Below are 21137 nucleotides of genomic sequence, written 5' to 3' on the forward strand. Positions count from 1 at the left end.
CAGTCAGGGTCTTCACCATCTGACTCCAACTTGCCTTTCCATTTCCCATCCCACCCTAAGGAACCCTGGCGTCCAGCTTCACGGAACCACTCTACCATTTTTGCATACCTCTGAGCACATGCTTGCCCCACAGCTCAGGGGACACCTCCTCCATGAGGTCTTACTTGACTTCTTGCAGTTATCCCCCGGGGGGTGTTTTTCATAAAAAACACTACAGCACGTTTACAAGCCTTTCTTCTTTCTCAACTCTAAGCAGCTGGAGGGCAGGTTCTGTGTTTGTACGTGGAAAAAAGAAAAGCTATTTTTGCCAGGCCTTCAAAAATAACTTTTTTAATTATTTTAATAAAATATTTCCCGAAAAATATTTCATATATACAAAAGGGTATATATATATATATATATATGTCCACATACAAGAGATAAAGAACAATAAAGTGAACATTATTGGACTTTACTAACCAGCTTTAGGAAAACATCACCAATGCCATTGAAGTGTGCTGAGGTAGCCTGAAGAAATAAAGTGTGATGTCCTTTGGGACAAAGACATGTCGTGCATTAATTCAGAGAACTTTCTGTAGTGTTCTTTATGGGTCAGGTTCTGGGCATAGAGAATCGGGATGGAATAGTCAAAAACCCTGTTAAAAACTGCCCTCACAGAGCTTATAGTCAAAGCAACAAATCTTCCTAAGCAAGATAAGCACTACTTTAGAGGTATGCACAGCATGCTAAGGGGCCACAGAGGAAGGATAATTAACCAAGACTGGGGGGCGCAAAGCTTCCCATGGGTGACCATGTAGAGGCTGAATCTTAAAGAGACAGAAGGAACAGAGCGTGCAAAGACATAACTGGCTTAGAAGGCTAAATACTCGGGGCTGCTGAGTGAGGATTGTGCACTGTGTGAAGTGAGACTGGGAAGATGGACTAAAAGATACTCACACATTCACTCAACAAATATTCATCGAGTGCCTACTATGTGCCCGGTGCTGTTCTAGGCACTGGGAAACAGCACGAACAAAACATAAGAGGAGCGCCTGGGTGGCTCAGCCGGTTAAGCATCCAACTCTTGGTTTTGGCTCAGGTCATGATCTCACAGTTCATGAGTTCGAGCCCCACATCAGGCTCTGTGCTGACAGTGGGGAGCCTGCTTAGGATTCTCTCTCTCCCTCTGCCCCTCCCTTTCTCTCTCTCTCTCTCTCAAAATAAAGAAACTTAAAAAAAATAAATAAGAGGGGCCTGGGTGGCTCAGTCTGTTAAGCGTCCGACTCTTGATTTCAGCTCAGGTCATGATTTCACGGTTCGTGAGCTCAAGCCCTGCGTTGGGCTCTGCACTGACAGTGTGGAGCCTGCCTGGGATTCTCTCTCTCTCTTTCTCTCTCTCTGCACTTCTTGCACTCACACTCTGTCAAAATAAATAAATAAACTCTAAAAAAAAAAACCAGAAAACAAAAAACAAAAACATAAGAATGCCTGTCCTTACAGGACAAGCTTACACTCTATTGCCAGATCATGAAATTCCAGAGCAATCAGTGAGGAACCTATTGTAATAACCCAGGCAAAAATGGTGAACACTGCACTTAAGCCATGTCAAGAGGAAAAGAGGCAGAATTTTTTTTTTTAATTTTTTTTTTCAACGCTTATTTATTTTTGGGACAGAGAGAGACAGAGCATGAATGGGGGAGGGGCAGAGAGAGAGGGAGACACAGAATCGGAAACAGGCTCCAGGCTCTGAGCCATCAGCCCAGAGCCTGACGCGGGGCTCGAACTCACGGACCGCGAGATCGTGACCTGGCTGAAGTCGGACGCTTAACCGACTGCGCCACCCAGGCGCCCCGAGGCAGAATTTTTTAGGATGAAGAATTAACGGAAATGAACAGACGGAGTCAAGTTGATCCCAGATTTCTAGTTTCAATGAACAGATAACCAGCAATGCCATTCACCAAATAAATAATATAAATGGAGAAATACATCGAGGGAAATATGACCGGTGCAATTTTGACTTGTTGACACATTTCCAATGTGTTTGTAATCTTCCAAAGAAGAAAGAGATCCAGTAGGCAGTTGGATCGATATTTAAGTCTGGAGTTTAAGAGAGTTTGGAACTGAAGACAGAGACTTAAGATCCTTGAAAGTCAAGGTGACAAGAGTGAAGAAAGATCACCCAGGTGTCCCTGCATGTACAGTGAGAGGGCAAGAGGGCCAAGGGCAGAATCCAGGTGACCATCCACATGGAAGAGAAGTTCAGAGAACACAAAGTCACAGAAAAGACTGGGAAGGATCAGTCAGAGGGAGAAAGGTGTGGCAGGTGCAGCAGAAAGGTCAAGGAAATGACTCCTGGAAACCACTGGATTGGCAGGTCACTGGTGGCTTGACGAGAGCTTGAGGAAAGTGTTGTAGGTGGAAGTTACTGTACCGCCGGACTTCACAGAACCTGTAATAGATATACAATTCCAACCCATGGGAATTGGGAGTATGTCTCCAGACTCACATAAAAACCGGGACTCCTGAGTCAAGGTGTAAGAAAAATCAAGGGCAGGAGCCAAGATGTCTGGATCCACCATGAAAGAATTCGTACTTGCTTTTGACCAGCCAGGTGTGAGGCACACTCTAAGCCTGCACTATCCGCTATGATAGCCATCAGCCCATGTGACTCCTGAGCACTTGAACTGTGGCTGATCCAAACTGAGATGCTGTGAGTATAAATTGCATAACAGATTTCAAGACTTTGTACCAAAAATTGAAAAACAATTTAAAATAATTTTATGTTGACTGCATGTTTAAATGATAATAACTTGGATATATAGCATTACATAAAATATGTTGTTAAAGTTAGTTTCACCTGGTTCTTTTTTTTATTATTATTATTAAGGGGGCACCTGGGTGGCTCAGTTGGTAAAGTGTCTGATCTCAGCTCGGGGTCATGATCTCACGGTTTGTGAGTTCGAACCCCGGGTTGGGCTCTGTGCTGACAGCTCAGAGCCTGGAGCCTGTTTCAGATTCTGCGTCTCCTTCTCTCTCTGCCCCTCCTCATCCCCCCCCCCCCCCGCCCCGCTTGTACTCTGTCTCTCTCTCTCTCTCTCTGTTAAAAGATTTTTATTTTGGGGGCACCTAGGTGACTCAGTGGGTTGAGTGTTCGACTTCTGCTCAGGTCGTGATCTCACAGTTTGTGAGTTCAAGACCCATGGTTGGGTTCTCTGTGGTCTGCTTGGAGCCCACTTCTGATCCTCTGTCCCTCTCTCTCTCTGTACCTCCCCCATTTATTCTCTCTCTCTCTCTCTCAAAAATAAACATTTAAAAAATATATATGTTTATTTTCAAGTAATCTCTATGCCCAATGTGGGCTCAAACTCATGACCCAGGGATCAAGAGTCACGTGCTGTCTGGACTGAGTCAGCCAGGCGATCCTCACCTCATTCTTTTGACTTTTTTAAATGTGGCTACTGGAAAACTTAAAATTCAAAATTCAAAATTACGTATTAAATTTTTACTGCACCGTGCTAACCAAAGCCCTGCCCCAGAATGGGACATCTCCAGACTCCCAACATCCCTACCAGAAGGAAAATGTATGCCAGAAACTTCCAAGACTGCATTCTAGGCACACCCCTTTGCCCCATGTTCCCAAGGCCATAACCTAGGGATCCCAAGGGATCCCAGTGCTTAGTACCCATCTCCAGATCGCCATTCCTGTTCCCACCATTTTTTTTTCTTTCTCCAGGTCTATTGATAATCAGGTGAGCATAGAAATGACCTTTTCTACCTCACAAAAGTGCATTTTTTTCCAGGCTTAAAATCCAGAATCTCTCTCTCCCAAACCCTAAATTTAGAAGCCATGTCTCCCCTCTTCTGTTTCCCCTGTTTCTCAAATCATGGCGTTGTGGCCGTCACGTAGGTTCTCCAGATTTAATTTGTCATACTTCCTAGCCATGTGACCTGGAGCAAAAACACTTCATGTCTCTGAGCCCTTATCTGCAAGATGTGGAGAACTGCTACCTGGGAAAGTTATCGTGAGGATTATATGAAATCAGACGTGTAAAATGCCTTGCACAGAGCCAGGCACACGGGAGGTACTTTATAATTTGGGGTTTTCTGTTTTGCATCTTACCCCTGCGTATTTGGAGAAGAGCGAACTCGGGTTCATATGATATATGGGCAGTGATAGGACCTCAAAAGCAAAAGGGCGCTTAGAGATATATTTGCAGCTTCTCATTCAGTACAGAAATTCCCTGGACGACATCCCTCATTGGTAGTCATCCAACCTCTGCTTCAACATCTCCAGGGGCCATTCACTGGTTCACACAATAAATAAGAACAAGGCACTGTGGGAGCCACAAAGAAGGGCAGACACAGATCTTGCTGTTAAGGAGCTTATATTTTAGCAAAAAGGATATATAGAGGAATAACTGTAATACAGGGTAAATGTGGTGTGTGCCAACTGAGGTGCCATGACAGAGCCAACAACCTTACAAATTAATCCACGTACAACAAAGGATGACTCTAATATTAAAATTTCTCCCAAGTGTCAGACCTCAGTTTTCCCTACTCATTTCGTAGAAAGTGGTACAAAATTCTTCCACACTAGATCACCAGACTGTTCTCAAGGAGGACATTTCTGTAATAATCTTAAAACTCCAGGAGGGTGTGGCCATGGAAGAGGCTAGAGTGGATGAATGGGAGCACGGGTGTGGGGAGAATTGGTTTTGCTGCAAGACCCTCCGGTCTCTTCCGCATCACAGAATTTCTGGGAGTCCCTAGATGTTCATCCCACCCTCTAGGTACTACCAAGGAATTCCTGCCTACCTGGAAAGCCCTGAACATCCCTACTCTCAGGACTTATCCAAACGTTTTTCTGTCTGTGCTTTTTCTCTCCCTTCCCCCCTCCCCCATCTTTATCACATTTTCTTTATCTTTATCAGCATCTCTATAATTTTCTTTGTGTCCATTTCTGCTTCAGTCCGTCCCTCTCGTCATTTAGATTTGGGTGTCTGTTATTCTTGAGAGGGTCTCTGCCTCTGTTTCTGTCTTCCTCTCTTTTACTCTTTCATCATCGTTCTCCATTTCTTGGTCGGTTTCCATTTTTCTGTCTCTGGCCTTGCTTTCTCCCCAGCTGCCGCAAAGCTATAAACCCAGCCGGCCCTGCAGCAGGCAGCCGCCAATCACTAGGCTCCAGGAGTTGGGGGAGGGGGCTGCAGGGAGGTGGGGACCTGGGAAAGCTGGGGCACTGTTGCTACAGCAGGGGAGGGGAGAGGCAGAAAAGAGCAAAGAGATGCCACTCCCAGAAGGCGACCACAGCTGCCTCCACAGCCTGTGCCTGGACCCCCATCCTGCAGGGAACAGACACCTGGCCCTCTTTCCATTGTGAGCCAGAGTACCTGGGTCCCTCCCATATCCTCCCCAAACCATGATTTCTCATCCAAAACCACTGACCACAGATCACTCCATAAGAGATTTGCCGCCTCCTTCATTCTTAGGCCCTCCCAAGATGAGGGAGCTAAGGGACCCTGGGGGTCTGAGGATGTCTGGGACAAATGCTTACGTGAACACTGGGACAATAAAAGGATGGTCAGGACAGGCTGGAGGGAAGGATGTTGAGAAACAATGGGTATTGGGGAGGCCCTGAGAGGAGGGGGAGTCCTAACGAGCAAGGATGAGCCAGAAGGTTGGGCACTCCAGGCTCCCTGGCCATTCCTAAGGCAGGATTGACAGTCAGAATCCCTGGTCCCTGGGGCAGGTGGGGATTGGGCAGATTAGGGTGCTGCCTAATGAGCAACTACTTAGCCCGTCATTAGAAATCTATAGGGTTGGGGAGAGGGTGGGGGTTGGGGGTGTTGCCCAGGCGGGGAAAGCTGGGAAGGGGAGGGATTAGCCAGAGATTTTAGGAGATTTTAGGAGAAGGGCAGGGGAGGAGGAACAGTTCTATGTTGTAGGGCAGGAGGAGACCCGACCCAGCAAGTAGTAATTCCTGGTGTGCCGGCGACCCCTGCTGGCTGCGCACATCACCACCTGGGAGACGAGAAGGTACGGCCAGCCTGTGTGAGTCCCCGTGTGGGTAGAATGTGACACTGCGTTATATGAATGTCTCACAGTACCACAGTGACAGGGCGTATTAGCGCTCCCCGTGATAATGTGTGGGCACCCCAGATGAAGGCAGAAATGTGACCGGGCACAGAAGCCACAAAGTTCAGGTCCTGAACTCCTGGCCCCCCGGTGGGCAGTCTGGGTGTCCAGGTTGGGTGAGGTCTTTGAGCCCACCATGTGTCCTCACTAGTGTCACAACAGCAGTACAGATCCATTCGGTGGGGCGCTGCTGGCATCAAAGTGAAATTAACAAGTCCAGGGGTGGGGGGGGGGGGGGGAAATGGGCGCTTTGGAATCAGACATCCCTGGATTAAAATTCTGATGCCCCCCCCCCCCACCATCCGCATGACTTCAGGCAAGTTACTGAACTTCTTTGAGCCTAATTTCCTCACCTATAAGGGCATAATAATATCTATCTCGCAGGGTTACTGTGAGTATTTAGCACAGTGCCTGGCATTTAATAGATGCTAATTTTCTGCCTCCCTCTCCCTTTATCTACTCCCACCCCCAAGGTCAAGCAGAGATTTCAAAAGGCAAATAAACTGAGGATGATGTTGACAATGATGATGGTGGTGGTTTATATTTACATCACTCATGCAAATCATTTTAAACATATTTTTAATACACGGCTTTTTTTCCTTTTTATTAGCCAAGCACATCATGATCATGTTTTATTGGGACAGAAATATCCTGGTGTTATGGCAGGTATCTAGAAGGATGGCCTTATGAAGTGATAACAAGGCATGACAAATCTTTCTTTATTGTGATACATTTTCATTACTCAGGTTAATCAGGAATTACCCATTAGAACAAGGGCTTAAGATAAGTACATGACAATCATCTGTGGAGATCAGAATCTCCTGGTTTTCCAATGGGTATCTAATTGTTATTGCTGTGGTGGGGGCCGATTAATGCTTTGATTGAACTGGTCTTAAAGCATTAGAATAACTCAAGGAGCTATGACAGGTAGTTAGAAATAGTATATTCTGAAATTAAAAAGAAGACGGATTTCAATTCCACGAACGAATATTCTGATCCCGACAGCAGTCCAGGGACGGGGCAAACTGTTTATGAAGTAAAGAGCTCCATTTCAGCGGGAGGATTGAAGCAGAAGCCGCCGACTCCCTGGCAAGCTCGCTGTGACAGAAATTGAGGCTGCAAAGGGACACTGGAGAAGAGGCCCTCCGAGGCCCCTCCACAAACACACTCCAACGCACAAGTAATACTTAGCTGGTAGCAGCGTTGTTCCAAATGGCATTACTGCCCTACCCGCGGTCATTGTTTGTCACCATGGAGTGGAGGCGGTGGGGGGAGGGGACATAGAAATAATAACAACTGTATTCTTTTCCTCTCTCAGACTTTGTTCTTCCTAAGGAAAGGCAAGACCCCAGGATCTTTCCTTCTCTCGCCCCACATTCCTCTTGATTTCTTCTGCAATCCTTTTTTTTTTTTTCCTCCTAGCTTAATGAGATCCACCTTCGAGTATCTTAAAGAAAACCTTAAAGAAAGGGCTTTTTACATCCTTTAATTCTGTCTCCAAGAGGTGGGCAAGCAATGGGTGGGGGCAAAGAAGGGAACAAACATTTGTTGAGTCCTCTTTAGAGCCTATGCTGTAATTTTAGCATTTGATGGAGAGAGATGTGTATCTGCTGTCGGCAGGTAAGTGTGGAGATATAAAGTATCTATTGTTTTCTAAATGTGGATGTAAATACGATGCATCTGCAGGAGTTCTTTGCTTTTCCGGCCTCTCTGAGGGACTTTGGTATCTAGCTGCCTGTGGAGAGATCTGTGTGCAGCTCCTCTGAGGGTTTCAATACCTGCCATGTGTACATTGACGAGCCAGGAGTTATTCTTCTCGCTCCAGGATCTTTGTACCCGATCCCAGGCTTATCTTCCCCCAATCCTGGGCACAAAGGGGTGGTCACATCAGGCCCCATCTCCCTCCTTACCTAACAACTGTGAGGCATTGCATTCCCCATCTCATCACAGTGCCCAACCAGACCCACAATAAGCCATGTGTACCCTGTGGCCCCTCCTCCCACCTCTGTGGAGAGTCCTTGGCACCCTCCCCTCCTGGCTGCCCCCACTCCCCACTTTCCATGCCAGGAGAGATCTAATTACACAGAAATTAGTACAGAGAAGGATCGTTTGCTTTTATGGCACCAGCACCAGGGCAGCTGTAAATCTGGGGCCGCTGCTGTAGCCGCCTCTGGGCACTGTGCAGGCTGTAGGGGGGCTCTCACCTCCACACCCCACTTTGTTCTACCTCGGTCCAGCTGCCTGGGCCTCCACCCCTGCCCAGGAAACCAGAGCCCTCTTTGGTTCCTATCTCAATGGAGTAGGGGGAGGCCTGGGGGGGAGGTGTGGCCAATCAAAAATGACACATAATAGGTGTTCAATTAATGTTATCCGACCGATCAGAGAGGCGTTAATCCCAGCAATGCCAACTGGTACCCAACTACCCAGACCAGTGGCCAAGGAATGTATGTATATTCCTGGTAAGTACTTACTAGATGGTCTCCACTTCCTTATGAGTAAATGGGGTGTTCTGTCCCCCCATTCTGACCCAGGGGGTCATCCTGGCTTCCACTTTCCAGACCCTAAACTCCTTCTCAGGCAGCATCAGTTAATGAAAACAGCCCAGGGTTCAGACCTTGAATCTTCTGTTTACTGGCTCAGTGACCTTGGACACCCTACAACTTTCACCTGACCCTTGGTTTCCCCATTTGTGAAATGGTGGTCATGAAACCCACCTTTCAAGTTGTTGTGAGACATCAGTGAGAAAGTTCTGGATCAGGAAGAAAGTAGTCCACTAATCGTTATCACTGATAACATCTTGCTAGCTAACACATCCATGTCCCCATACCTCTTAACTAGCCTTTATCCCAACCAACTCCCTCAAGTGCCACCATACAATTTGGGGCAACTGGATATGCAGGGTGGTCGTTCCCAACCTGGAAAGAATGTTTCTTTATTTAAGAATCTCATCAGGGGCACCTGGGTGGCTCACTGACTTTGGCTCAGGTCAGGATCTCCAGTTGGTGAGTTCAAGCCCCACATCGGGCTCTGTGCTAACAGCTCAGAGCCTGGAGCCTATTTTACATTCTGTGTCTCCCTGTCTCTCTGCCCTTCCCCTGCTCATGCTCTGTCTCTTTCTCTCAAAACTAAATAAATACTAAAGAAAAATTAAAAAAAAAAAAAGATAGGTGATTCCAACAGTCCTTGTTTACCTGGAGACACCACTTTACTCATAGCCAACCCCCTTCAAGCTCTCACCTTGGCAGTAATTATTTTGATCTCCTTATTTTCATGGAGGATATGAATTTGTTCCTTGGGGTACTGGAGAGTCTTGTAAATGGCTGGATAAAAATAATCAAGGACTTGGGAAATTAGGAAGGAGTAGGAGCTGCGGAACTAGGGTGGAGACAGGAGGCTTAGACCCATCCCAGAGCAAGGTCTAGGGGCCCTTCAGGGAGTAGAGAGACAGAGGCCAACTCCCATCTTCTTGCCAATACAGTCTCTAAACCCGGGGACTTGGGGTCTCCTCCCTCTCGGCCTCTTCTATTTGATGTCTCCAGCCCAGGCCACTCAGCCAAGAATTCCTGATTTTTCCCCTATGAACGCTAAGTGGTGTGTAGGCCCGGAAGGGAAGAGCCAAAGAAAGGAAGGGGTGCATCCTCTTCCCCAACCGGTCTGCCTGGATCTCCAAGCACCATTTGTCAGGACCCCTTCTCCCATCGTTCAGGGGCACGAGGAGCCCACATGAGAAAGCTGAGGCACATCCTCCGTGTCTGGCCTCTCACCCCCTGATCTGCGTCCCAAGGAGGGTGAGGATTTGGCGTGAAGGGCAGAGCGGCTGGGGCATCTCTGGCCCCCGCCTCCCCCACCCCCAACCCCAACTCAGGCTGCAGTCTCTCCTCGTTGTAGCAGAGCGAGAGCAAAGGGACGGGCAGTAAAGATGAGTGATGGCGCGGAGACAAGCAGAAATACACCATCATGAAAATGCTAATGACTCCTTGCTCTCTTTCTTTATGGTTGGAGTAATACAGACTTCAATCATAAAAACAATCTCCCAACATTTTAATGGGCTCCATCATGCCCGCACTTGTCGGTATATTTGAAGAATAAATCACCCTCCCCGCTCGGAATGAATTCGCTGTCAAACTCGGCTCCCTCGGAGAAAATGGATGGGGAGCGAGGATGGAGGGGTGTGTGTGTGCGTGCGTGTGTGTGCGTGCGTGCGTGTGTGTGTGTGTGTGTGTGTGTGTGTTGGGGGGGGGGTCCTTTCCCTGTCTAACTCCCTTCTAAACCGTTCTTCAGACTGTTGTGAGAGATGCCTGCATCCTGAGTGGGAGGAGGGGGCAACTGGGAATTGGTGGAGCTGAGCCCTAAGGGAGGGTTTGGGGCAAAAAAGGGCAAGAATTGAGGGACTCCACAAGGAGAAGCCGCCCCTGAGATGGACAAGGAAGAGAGAAAGGGGCAGGAACTGTGGCAGCTTTGGACGAAAGGGGCAAAATCTTGCCATTGAACCGAGAGAATGCAAAGAAGATGCAAACCGCATACAAATCCGCATTATTTCTGCGTTATTTGGTAGGATTTCTTTCAGACTAGGCCTCAGGCAGAGGCGCCGAGGGAAAAAGGAAAAGTTCGGGAGATCTCTCTGAGGGAAGAGAAGGCAGAGAGGCAAAGAAACGAGCCCAGGAGTTCTCGCTCTGAGCTTGCAGGTTTCAACGCAGTAAGCCACAGGTCCACACTGCAGGGAGAGGCTGAGAGTCCCGTGTAATTCTCATTTCCATACAGGTGGCCGTCAGCCAATGAAAACTTGGGATGCGCCCACTATGAGCAGCCAATCCTAGTAAAGGATGAGCCGAGCTGCCAGGCCTAATTGCATCTTGATTGGTTGTGATGTTGCTAGGCAGACATGGAGTCCTGGAGATTGATGCAGGCAAGACTGAAGAGGCAGGTGGATAAGAAAATATCTGGAAACCTAGACTCCTGGATTGACATTTTTCTTCCCGATCTCCTTTATTCCTAAAGGATTAATGGGGTCAGGGGAATGACTCTCCCTCTCCTTCTCCGCTTTAGTGGGACAGAGCTAAACAGTTGTATCTTTTTCCCCAAACGCCTTCAGAGAATTCTGGCTACTTCCGGGGTCTTCTAACCCGAAAAATCCCCATGAGGTATTTCAACCTCACGATCAGTCTTCCCACTAAGTAAGTCCTTTCTGAGACCTATCTTCAAGACTTCCGACAGTGGTGTAGGGCAAATTTTCCCTAATAGGCTCAGGAAACAAATCTTGCCACCCGTTCTTCCTTCATTACAGCAACACTCAAAGAACAAGAGAACGCCCTACCTCCTGGCCACTGCACCATGACCCAAGGGGGGCCCTGCAGACCCTGCGTGGGCTCAAGGCGGCCATAACCTACCCCCAAAGGGCGGCGTGGTGGCGTTCCCAAACGCGCGGTTTCTGCACCTTCATGCATAAACCCGGTTCCCCCGTCACCCCGCTTCTGCAGTTCCTCTCCCTCCGCGTGACCCGCCCTCCACACACTACCCCTCTCCCCAGCCCTCTCGCCCCCACCCCAGCGCACCCCCGCCTGCAGCCTCCCCTGCTGGAGACTAGGCGCCGGAGCCTCCCGCGGTTTCTGAGTCACAGCCTCCGGGGAGGCCGGAGGGAGACTGCGGGGGGGGGGAGAGGCGGGGGCTGCCGCCGGGAGCTGCGAACCCGCCGGTCTGAACTAGACCGTCCGCGAACAATATGCCACCATTTAAATCTGAACGCACGCCAGCCGCCGATTGTGATGTTAATTCGGGGATGATTTAGGGGGGCGGGACGGAGGGGGGGCTGGCCGCCTCTCTGTCAAAGTGCTGTCCGGGGGCTTAATATTTGTAATTGAAGCTGATGAGGACTCCGTCTCTGTTTCCACTGATAAAAAAAGGCAGGGAGGGAAAAAGAGCAACTAAATTATGGGGCCGGGAGAAAAACATGATTAATCAAAGGTTTGAACTGTCGCCGTGTTCGAGGCCCAGTAAATCTCGCCCGGCCGGGGCTTGTGGAGGCCGGAGGATAAATCTGAACCGCCCTGTGTTTGCCGCCCCTTTCTGTTTGCCTCTCGGTTAGCACGTCAATTAATTCGATAATTGGATTTGAAGAGATGTCAGGAGATTATCGAGGGGCAGCCGGGAGGAGCGGGTGTGGAGGAAGGGGCCGCGGGGATGGCGAGGAAGGAGGCGAGAGCCGGCGGGGTCAGGTGGTGGAAGGACCCAGAGAGCCGGGCCTGCCGAGACAGCACCTCACCCGCTGCCTGAGCGAGCGCCTTACGAGGCAGAGACCCCGGGGAAGGCGGCTGGGTTGTGCCTAGCCTTCAGCTGCGGTTCCCAGGCAACGTCTCCGCACACGCTTCCTCCGAGAAGCTTTCCCAGATTTTCTCGAAATTCTCTGCCCTCTCGCCCTCGACTCCCTTCCCAGTTCTGTTCTGCATTTGAAGTTAACGGTTGTCCCGGCGTGAATTCATTTGCAATTGTTTGTGTGTTTGTTTGTAAACTGAGTTTAACTGTTCCCTGGTCCCTTCCTCTGATTCACCCCATCTGACCCAGAGTCTGCCCCCAAAGCCTGGGGTTTCCCAGAAAGGCAGAGACGGCGACTTGTTTCTGAATCCCTTACCCTAGTGGTCAGAACAGAACTTTTTCCTCATCCCCCCAAGCGCCTTTCCCCGCCCCCCCTCCCCCTTAGAATTCCAACCTAAAATCAAAGCTACTCTCTGGAGTACCTGGGTGGCTCAGTCGATTGAGCGTCTGACTTCAACTAGGGCCCTGGTGCAGAAGTTCGTGGGTTGGAGCCGGCGTCAGGCTCTGTGCTGACAGCTCGAAGCCTGGAGGCTACTTAGGAATCTGTCTCCCTCTCCTCTCTCTCTCTCTCTCTCTGCCCCTACCCTGCTCTCACTCTGTCTCTGTCTCTCTCTCTCTCTCAAACATAAATAAACATTTAAGAAGTTAAAAAAAAAAAAAAAAAAGCTACTCTGCTTAAGGAAAACACCTTTACAAACAAATAACATACCCACGAAGTAGGACCCCAAACCACAGGTCACCAGGCCCTCAGCTGAAGCCTGACTTAGAAGTAGCTTCTTCAAAAATTCAGTCTTTTAGGGACTGTCTGTGCAGGATGAAACTTTTGATCTCGGAGTTGTGCGTTTGAGCCCCACTTTGGGTTCATAGAGATTACTTTAAAATAATTTTAAAAATCTAAAAAAGCGGGGGAGGGGGGCGCCTTGGTGGCTCAGTTGGTTAAACATCCGACTTCGGCTCAGGTCATGATCTCCCAGTTTGTGAGTTTGAGCCCTGCATTGGGCTGTGTGCTGAGAGCTCAGAGCCTGGAGCCTGCTTTAGATGCTTTGTCTCCCTCTCTCTCCCCTTCTCCACTAGTGCTCTGTCTCTCTGTCTCTCAAAAATGAATAAATGTTTAAAATTTTTTTTAATAATAATTTTTTTAACCTAAAAAAAAAAAATAAAAATCAGTCCTTTAGTAACTTAAGGTGGACCCCCTAAAAGAGTGGACTCACCTCCTAGAAGGGGAGTGATTTTTTAAGGGTTCCCTCCTACCATTTCTTTGTTTTGTTTGGGGAGTTTGGGGTTTTGTTATTTGTTTTAGAAATGATCTTGATTTGAAATTTGGGGGCATGGTAAGTAAGGTCAGAGGAGAGCTTATGTCTGTCTGCCACTGTGCGTTGTGTGTGTGTGTGTGTGTGTGTGTGTGTGTGTGTGTGTGTGTTTGTGTGAGAGAGAGAAAGAGGGGAGGGTGGGGAGGGAAGGAGAATTTTTTAGTAGATTTTTCTCCCTGATCTCTGTAGAATTTTATGCAGAGATGAAGAAGAAAATTGCAAAAAAAAAAAAAAAAAAAAAAAAAAGCATACAGGAGAACCATGCAAATGATTGTGGAAAATGACAAGATGAGATTAGAGGCTAGGGAAGGTGGTGAGAGCAGGGACATAAAGGCCATCCTGCCAGGTTACCTGGTGTTAAAGAAGCCTAGGAAAGGACATTAGCAGGCACTCCAACCAGAGGCTGCCCCAGTGAGAACAGAACCCACAGCTACCCTTGGTACCCAAACAAGGGTGATTAAGGAGGGAGAGCTGAGCCAAATAATAACATGAGGGGTACAGCAAACCAATTTTTATTTAAGCACACCAGCTTAGAATACTGACTGATGCCAGCCAACCACGCACACTTGTTCAGATAATTATCATCCTTTGTCTGCATACGTAGGAGACAAAATCCCATCTATGGAGGGACAAAATGGAGCATTTCGGCAGCTTCGGTTTCTGTGTGCAGGCTCCTCAGAGAAGTGCATTTGTGCCTGCTCTTCCATGCTACCTGGTCTCAATCTCCTGCCCATGTAGATTAAGCTCCACGGCTTCGACTGACTGAAGCCTGGACTGCAGGGGGCTGACCACCTGTCCTTCGATCATAGCTTAGTTTTTCCTATGTGCTGTCTGAACGCTTCCTTGATTGCAAGCATCCTGTATACTGGAAAATGTTTTCACTTAAACCTAACAATTAAGGGATGGAGTCACAGAATTTGGGTTCAGGGCTCCTTCTGCAGCTCTCGCTATGCTCCCCATCAGCCAAGCCTTTCATGAAGCCATCAAGATCTTCATATAGGGGCACCTGGGTGGCTCAGTCGGTTAAGCATCTGACTTCTGATCAGGTCACGATCTCACAGTCTGTGAGTTCGAGCCTTGCTTCGGGCTTTGTGCTGACCGCTCGGAGCTTGGAGCCTACTTCGGATTCTGCCCCTCCCCTTCTCACTCTCTGTCTCTCTCAAAAATAAATAGACATGTTTAAAAAAATATTTTGTAAGATCTTCATATACAACTTATGAAAAAAGGATACCCATCTCATGAATGACAGTACCACAAGCTGCCCCTCATACCACAAGGAGGTAAAAGATGAGAGTTAAGGGATCACCACAAGATTTGGGCAGTCGAGGCTGGTAGAAAAAGCACAGGACTTGAATTCAAAAGAATAGGCTTTAAGACCAGTGTTATCACTCTTTAGCTCTGTGAGCAAAAGGCGCTGATGATCAGTTCGCTGAAATGACTTGTGCCGGTCACACAGCAAGCAAGCAGCAGGGTCAGCTTAAGAACTCAGTTCTCCACTTTCCCTGTCCACATGTAGACAGCACAGTGTAAAATCAGACTTCTTGGATTCAAGTCCTATCTTTTCTGCTTAGTGGTTGTGTCTCAGTTTCCTCTCGTGCAAAGTGGAGATAATAATCATTCATACCTACTTCATGGAATTATTGTTAGGGTTTAGATAATTCATGTGAAGAAATCCGCACTACATCTAGCACATAATAAGCATTTAATAGTAACTGTTTTCATTATGATGGTGGACATAGTTCTTATAACTCACCAACCTGAATGATGCAAAGGTATTCACCGATGCCGGTAAAATGCTTTGTGAATTTAACCACGAGGCCTTAAGGGAAGCAGTGAACACCACCTTTGAAAGATTATCTGTTTTGATAACCCTAAAGACCATTTCTCCCCCCAAACCAGTCTCACACCTTTAAGTCTGCCAGAACCAGACTCATATAGGAGGGTACACCTGGAACAGCTGTATCAGGGGATTCAGTTATTTCATGCATTTGTTCATTTGTTGAATGTCTAGTTGAAAAGAAGTATGGTCCCTCAATCTATCAAACCTATATTGATGGTCTATCATGTGTGCAACCCATTTAGAAGCAGTTATCAAACCATGAGTCATTACATTATTAGTTCTCTCTCTCTCTCTCTCTCTCTGTGTGTGTGTGTGTGTGTGTGTGTGTGTGTGTGTATAGAGAGAGAGAGAGAGAAACATTTATTTTTTTTTAATGTTTTATTTATTTTTGAGACAGAGAGAGACAGAGCATGAGCAGGGGAGGGGCAAAGAGAGAGGGAGACACAGAATCCCAAGCAGGCTCCAGGCTCTTAGCTGTCAGCACAGAGCCCGACGCGGGGCTCGAACTCACAAACTGCGAGATCATGACCTGAGCCAAAGTCAGACGCTCAACCGACCAAGCCACCCAGGCGCCCCAAGAGAGAAACATTTTTATATCCCCAGCACCCAACACAGTTCCGGCACATGGGAACACAATAAATGATACTGAATGAGTACACAGACACAGACAAATGGGAAATGCTAGAAAAATAGAAACAGTTCCTTCCCTTAATAAGCTTAAGCTCTAATTGGAGAGATAAGACTTTGCACACAGGAAAGAGTAAGAACAATACAAGACAGTAAACATATCAAGAGTGTCAATGCGTTCTAGGCGATATGGATTAGGAAGAGCTCAAGGGAATGTGGGGAGGGTGGTGGGGAGAGAGGCCTAATATGAAAAGAGTGGACTTGAAATAAAGACTAGAACTTGGAATGGTTGAGGAGAAAGAGGGAGGTCCAGCTGCAGGAACAGCAAGAGTGACAGCACGTGGTAAGAATCTATACATGTTCCAGAACAACACAAGATCAACTTAATAAGGAGGTCAGACTCCGACTTTGAAAGGCAGAATCCATATGTGCTCACAACCATGTGTTTCTCTGAGTGTGTTTCTGGTCACCAAAAAAAAAATAATAATAATAATGTTTGCATTTTCTATTATGTCAGATCATTCACACCTTCTTCCCCTATCTTAACCTGAAAACCAAGTAAACAGCTGCGACCGCCAACAAAACAAAGAGATTGGGAAAGCAATTACACCATTACTATTTCTCATTTATCTGCATACAAGACAACTTACTCTTCCTCTTTCTCCCACATGGTCCTAGCCTGAGATGGGATTATTACTGCCTAGATTATGACTCTTTCCTTCGTAAACCCCCTTTTTCCCAGACCCCCTCCTCCCAGACAGCCTTGCCTGAGAAAAACTTCCTATCTTTTCCCCAGCCTCCATGGTTGCTTTGAGGAGAGCATGGGGCGTGTGGAAGGAAAACAATGTGAATGAGTGGTTGTTATTAAATACCAGATGCTTGGTACAGATTAGCTTATTTATTCTCACAATAACCCTGTGGGGGGAGATATTATTATTATTATTATTATCCCCATTTTATAAGTAAGGAGACTGAAGCTCAGAGAGTTCGCCCAGATTCACAGAAGAGGAAATATCAGAATAGAGATCTGAGCCCAATCTATAGGATTCCAGAGTCTATGCCCTTAGTCCTGGCCTGTTTTAGAAGCTCTCCTCCTCCAGAGTGAGGATAACTTCAGGCCAAGGGGACCAGATCTCATGACTCCCCCGTTCTGAGCTATCCTCCAGTTACCAGAATCCCTTGCCAAGCACCCCTGAGCCCACTTTCAGGACTTCTTCCTGAGTCCAATCTCCTAAAAGCACAGAAGGAGCTTCTGGGGGAACACCACTCACTAGCCCTGTGGGCCTGGAGTGTGGATGGAGTTCAGATGTGTGGTTGCCCTGAGCACACACTTTTGTGTGAGGCCCCTCAGGTAGCAGGACAGAGCCTGGAATGGAAAGAGAACCCCAAAGGTCAGACGAGGGGCCAGAAGAGTCCCAGGATTCTGAATATAAATCTTCCAGTTGGTATTGATATAGTTGTCAAGATAAGAGGGCAGAACATGTTTTATTTAACAGTTTGTTACCTTTGATTTATAACTTTTACATATTTAGACATTTGGTATGTAGGCCTTCATATATATATATATTTTTTTTTATCTTGCCCTGGGCCCCAGAAATGTTACGGGTAAGCCTGTTAGTCTCACTATGACACTGACTCTTTTCCTCCTGCCCTTCCCATTCTGTCCTTTGTGCCTAGAATGCCCTAGACTTGCCCCTCTTGATTCTCATAGCTTCCCAGATCCCTCTTTCCCCTGAAACTTCCAGCTGACTACAAGAGCAAGCACTGGTTTCCTAGCCTCTGTCCTCTCACAGCCACCAAGATTTCTGCTATTCCCAGCCTGAAGACACTGTGGCCGACTTACACGGCAGCTTGTATTCATTTTACTCTCTGTCCCTCCTTTCTTCTGTCCTTTATGTCAGGGAGTCTTCAGGTGGCCTATAGTACTTGTGAGTGGCTCCCATGGGCCACAACCGGGACTCAGGCAGGGTTTGGGAAAGTGAGGACAGGGGAGCCTGCCTGGCTCTGTTGGTAGGGCATGCAATTCTGGATCTTGGGGTTGTGAGTTCAAGCCCCACATTGGATGTGGAGATTACACAAAAATAAAAACTTTAGGGACACCTGGGTGGCTCAGTCAGGTAAGTGTCTGACTTTGGCTCAGGTCATGATCTCGCAGTTTGTGAGTTCGAGCCCCGTGTCGGGCTCTGTGCTGACAGCTCAGAGCCTGGAGCCTGCTTGGGATTCTGTGTCTCCCTCTCTCTCTGCCCCTCCCCTGCTCGTATTCTGTCTCTGTCTCTGTCTTTCTCAAACAAACATTTAAAAATAACATAAAATCTTTTTTTTAAAATGTAAGGACAGAACCAGGGTTATCTAGATGGTGGTTTCAGTTTCGTTTATATATATATATTTTTTTATTTTTTAAGTTTATTTTGAGAGAGAGAGAGAGAGAGAAAGAGAGAGAGAGAGAGAGAGAGAATCCCAAGCAGGCTCTCCACTGTCAGTTCAGAGCCTGACCCGGGTATCGAACCCACGAACGGTGAGATCATGCCCTGAGCTGAAATCAAGAATTGGACACTTAACCGACTGAGCCACCCAGGTGTCCCTCATTTTTATTTTGTTAAGGAAGCTCTACCCCCAACGTGGGGCTTGAAATGACAACATGGACCTCATGCTCTACTGACTGAGCCAGCCAGGTGCCTTTTCTGTTTCATTCAGTGTGTTGAAAATGGAGGGAGTAGAGCCCAGAGAAGAGGTTAGATTCATGCAGTGTCATTGGGTACAGGACCAGGTTTTAGAGAGCAGAGCTCCAAGGTTGAAGAGCCCATCAGGTGGTTCCTAGAAAGGAAAAGGACTAGGCTTTGGAGAGAGCCAGAGAATGGCATCATTCATGACCCAGGCCAGAAAACCAAGTACCATATTCATCTACCCTTCTAACTTCATCCCCCACAACAAGCCGTGAATCCTATCAGTTCTTCCTTCTGGCTCTCTTGAGCTCTGCCCACTTCTCTCCATTCCCACTATCACCACAAACCATCTCCCATCTGGATTTTTTTGTAAAGATTTTCTTTTTAAGTAATCTCTACACCCAAAGTGGGTCTCAAACTCACAACCCCAAGATCAAGAATCACATGCTCCACCGACAGACCCAACCAGGCACCCTCCCACCTGGATTTTGGCAACAGCCTCCTACAGAATGCTATGCCCCTAGTCCTCCCACTCTCATCCATTCTCCACCCTAGAACTAGAATGATCTTTCTAAAGCACAAATCTAAAATGCAAGAGCTTCGGGGGGCCTGGCTGGCTCAGTCAGTGGAGCATTCAACTTTTGATCTTGGGGTTGTGAATTGGAGCCCCACATTGGGTGCACAGATTACTTAAAAAGAAAATAATAAAAACAAATGCAAGAGCTTCTCACTCTTTTGTTTAAATGACTCCTTGTTGGGGCACCTGGATGGCTCAGTCGGTTAAGCATCCAACTTCGGCTGAGGTCATGGTCTCGCAGTTCATGAGTTCAAGCCCTGCGTCGGGCTCTGTGCTGACAGCTCGGAGCCTGGAGCCTGCTTTGGATTCTGTGTCTTCCTCTCTCTCTCTGCCCCTCCCCACTCACACTGTGTGTGTGTGTGTGTGTGTGTGTGTGTGTGTGTGTGTGTGTGTCTCAAAAATAAACAAACATTAAAAATAATAAATAAATAAATAAATAAATAAATAAATAAATAAATAAATAAAAACAATTCCTTGCTGCTTCCTGAATAAAATCCACATGTCTTAGCTTGATGCTCAAGATCCTTCAAGACCTAGCCATTAACAACCAGTCTCGCCTCTCTGCACCCTCCAACACTCAAAGCTGTTCATTCTGGCCACACTGAATTACTTGCCCTTTGTGGAAGAGACCATGTAATCCCTCACTTCGAAGACATTATATTTACTGCTCCTTCTCTATGGAACATCCTTCTATTCCCTCCCTATGCAGGTCCTCCTTGTGGGTCTTAAATGTGACCTCCTAGAAGTCTTCCTTGACTACCAGTACTCAGGACTGGGATGCATGTCCTCATTTCCATAGTGTCCAATGCTTACCCCTCTTACAATACTATCACACTGCGTTGAAATTATTTGCTTTATTTTTTTAAGTTTATTTCTTTGTTTTGAGAGAGAGAGAGGTCATGCACATGTGTTTGAGCAGGGGAGGGGCAGAGAGGGAGAGAGAGAGAGAGAGAGAGAGAGAGAGAGAGAGAGAGAGAGAGAATCCCAAGCAGAGCTCAGAGGCTGACTTGGGGCTCAGTCTCAGTAACCATGAGATCATGACCTGAGCCAAAATCAAGAGCCAGATGCTTAACCGACTGAGCCACCCAGGTGCCCCAAAATGATTTGCCTTTTAATTCTCTGTATTCCCTGATAGACTCACAATTTTTTTTTAAACAAAAATTTTTTAACATTTATTTATTTAGTTTGAGAGAGGGCACAAGCAGGAAAGGGACAGAGAGAGAGGGAGACACAGAATCCGAAGCAGGCTCCAGACTCTGTGCTGTCAGCACAGAGCCCGACGCGGGGCTCAAACCCACAAACTGTGAGGTCATGACCTGATCTGAAGTCGAATGCTTAACTGCTTAACCAACTGAGCCACCCAGGCACCCCTAAACTATAAACTTTTTAAGGGCAAGGACTCTATATTATTCACTGTTCAATCATTCACAAAATTTCTGCTGAGAGCCTACTGTATTCCAGACACTATTCCAAATGCTGAGGATACAGTGGTAAAGAAGGTCGCTGGCCCAGTGGGGCTTATATTCTAACAGGAAAAAAAAAAGAAGAAGAATATTAATAATATACTATGATAAGTGCTAAAAAGAAAAATAAAGGAAGAAAGGAGTTAAAGAAGAGAAAGTAGTGACTATTTAGATGGGGTGGTCAGGAAAGGCCTTATAAGGTGGTGCTCTTTGAGGTGAGACCTAAATAAAATGAGA

At 47.1% G+C, this 21137-nt stretch overlaps 1 pseudogene; it reads right to left on the reverse strand.

Annotated features, from left to right (window-relative positions):
- Positions 1–10298: 10298 nt before the first annotated feature.
- LOC147579141 (uncharacterized) lies at positions 10299–11551 on the reverse strand (annotated as a pseudogene).
- Positions 11552–21137: the final 9586 nt, after the last annotated feature.

This window comes from Puma concolor, chromosome B4, assembly GCF_028749965.1.
Source record: "Puma concolor isolate L17-30 chromosome B4, mPumCon1.1.hap2, whole genome shotgun sequence".
In the NCBI taxonomy this organism is placed as follows: domain Eukaryota; kingdom Metazoa; phylum Chordata; class Mammalia; order Carnivora; family Felidae; genus Puma; species Puma concolor.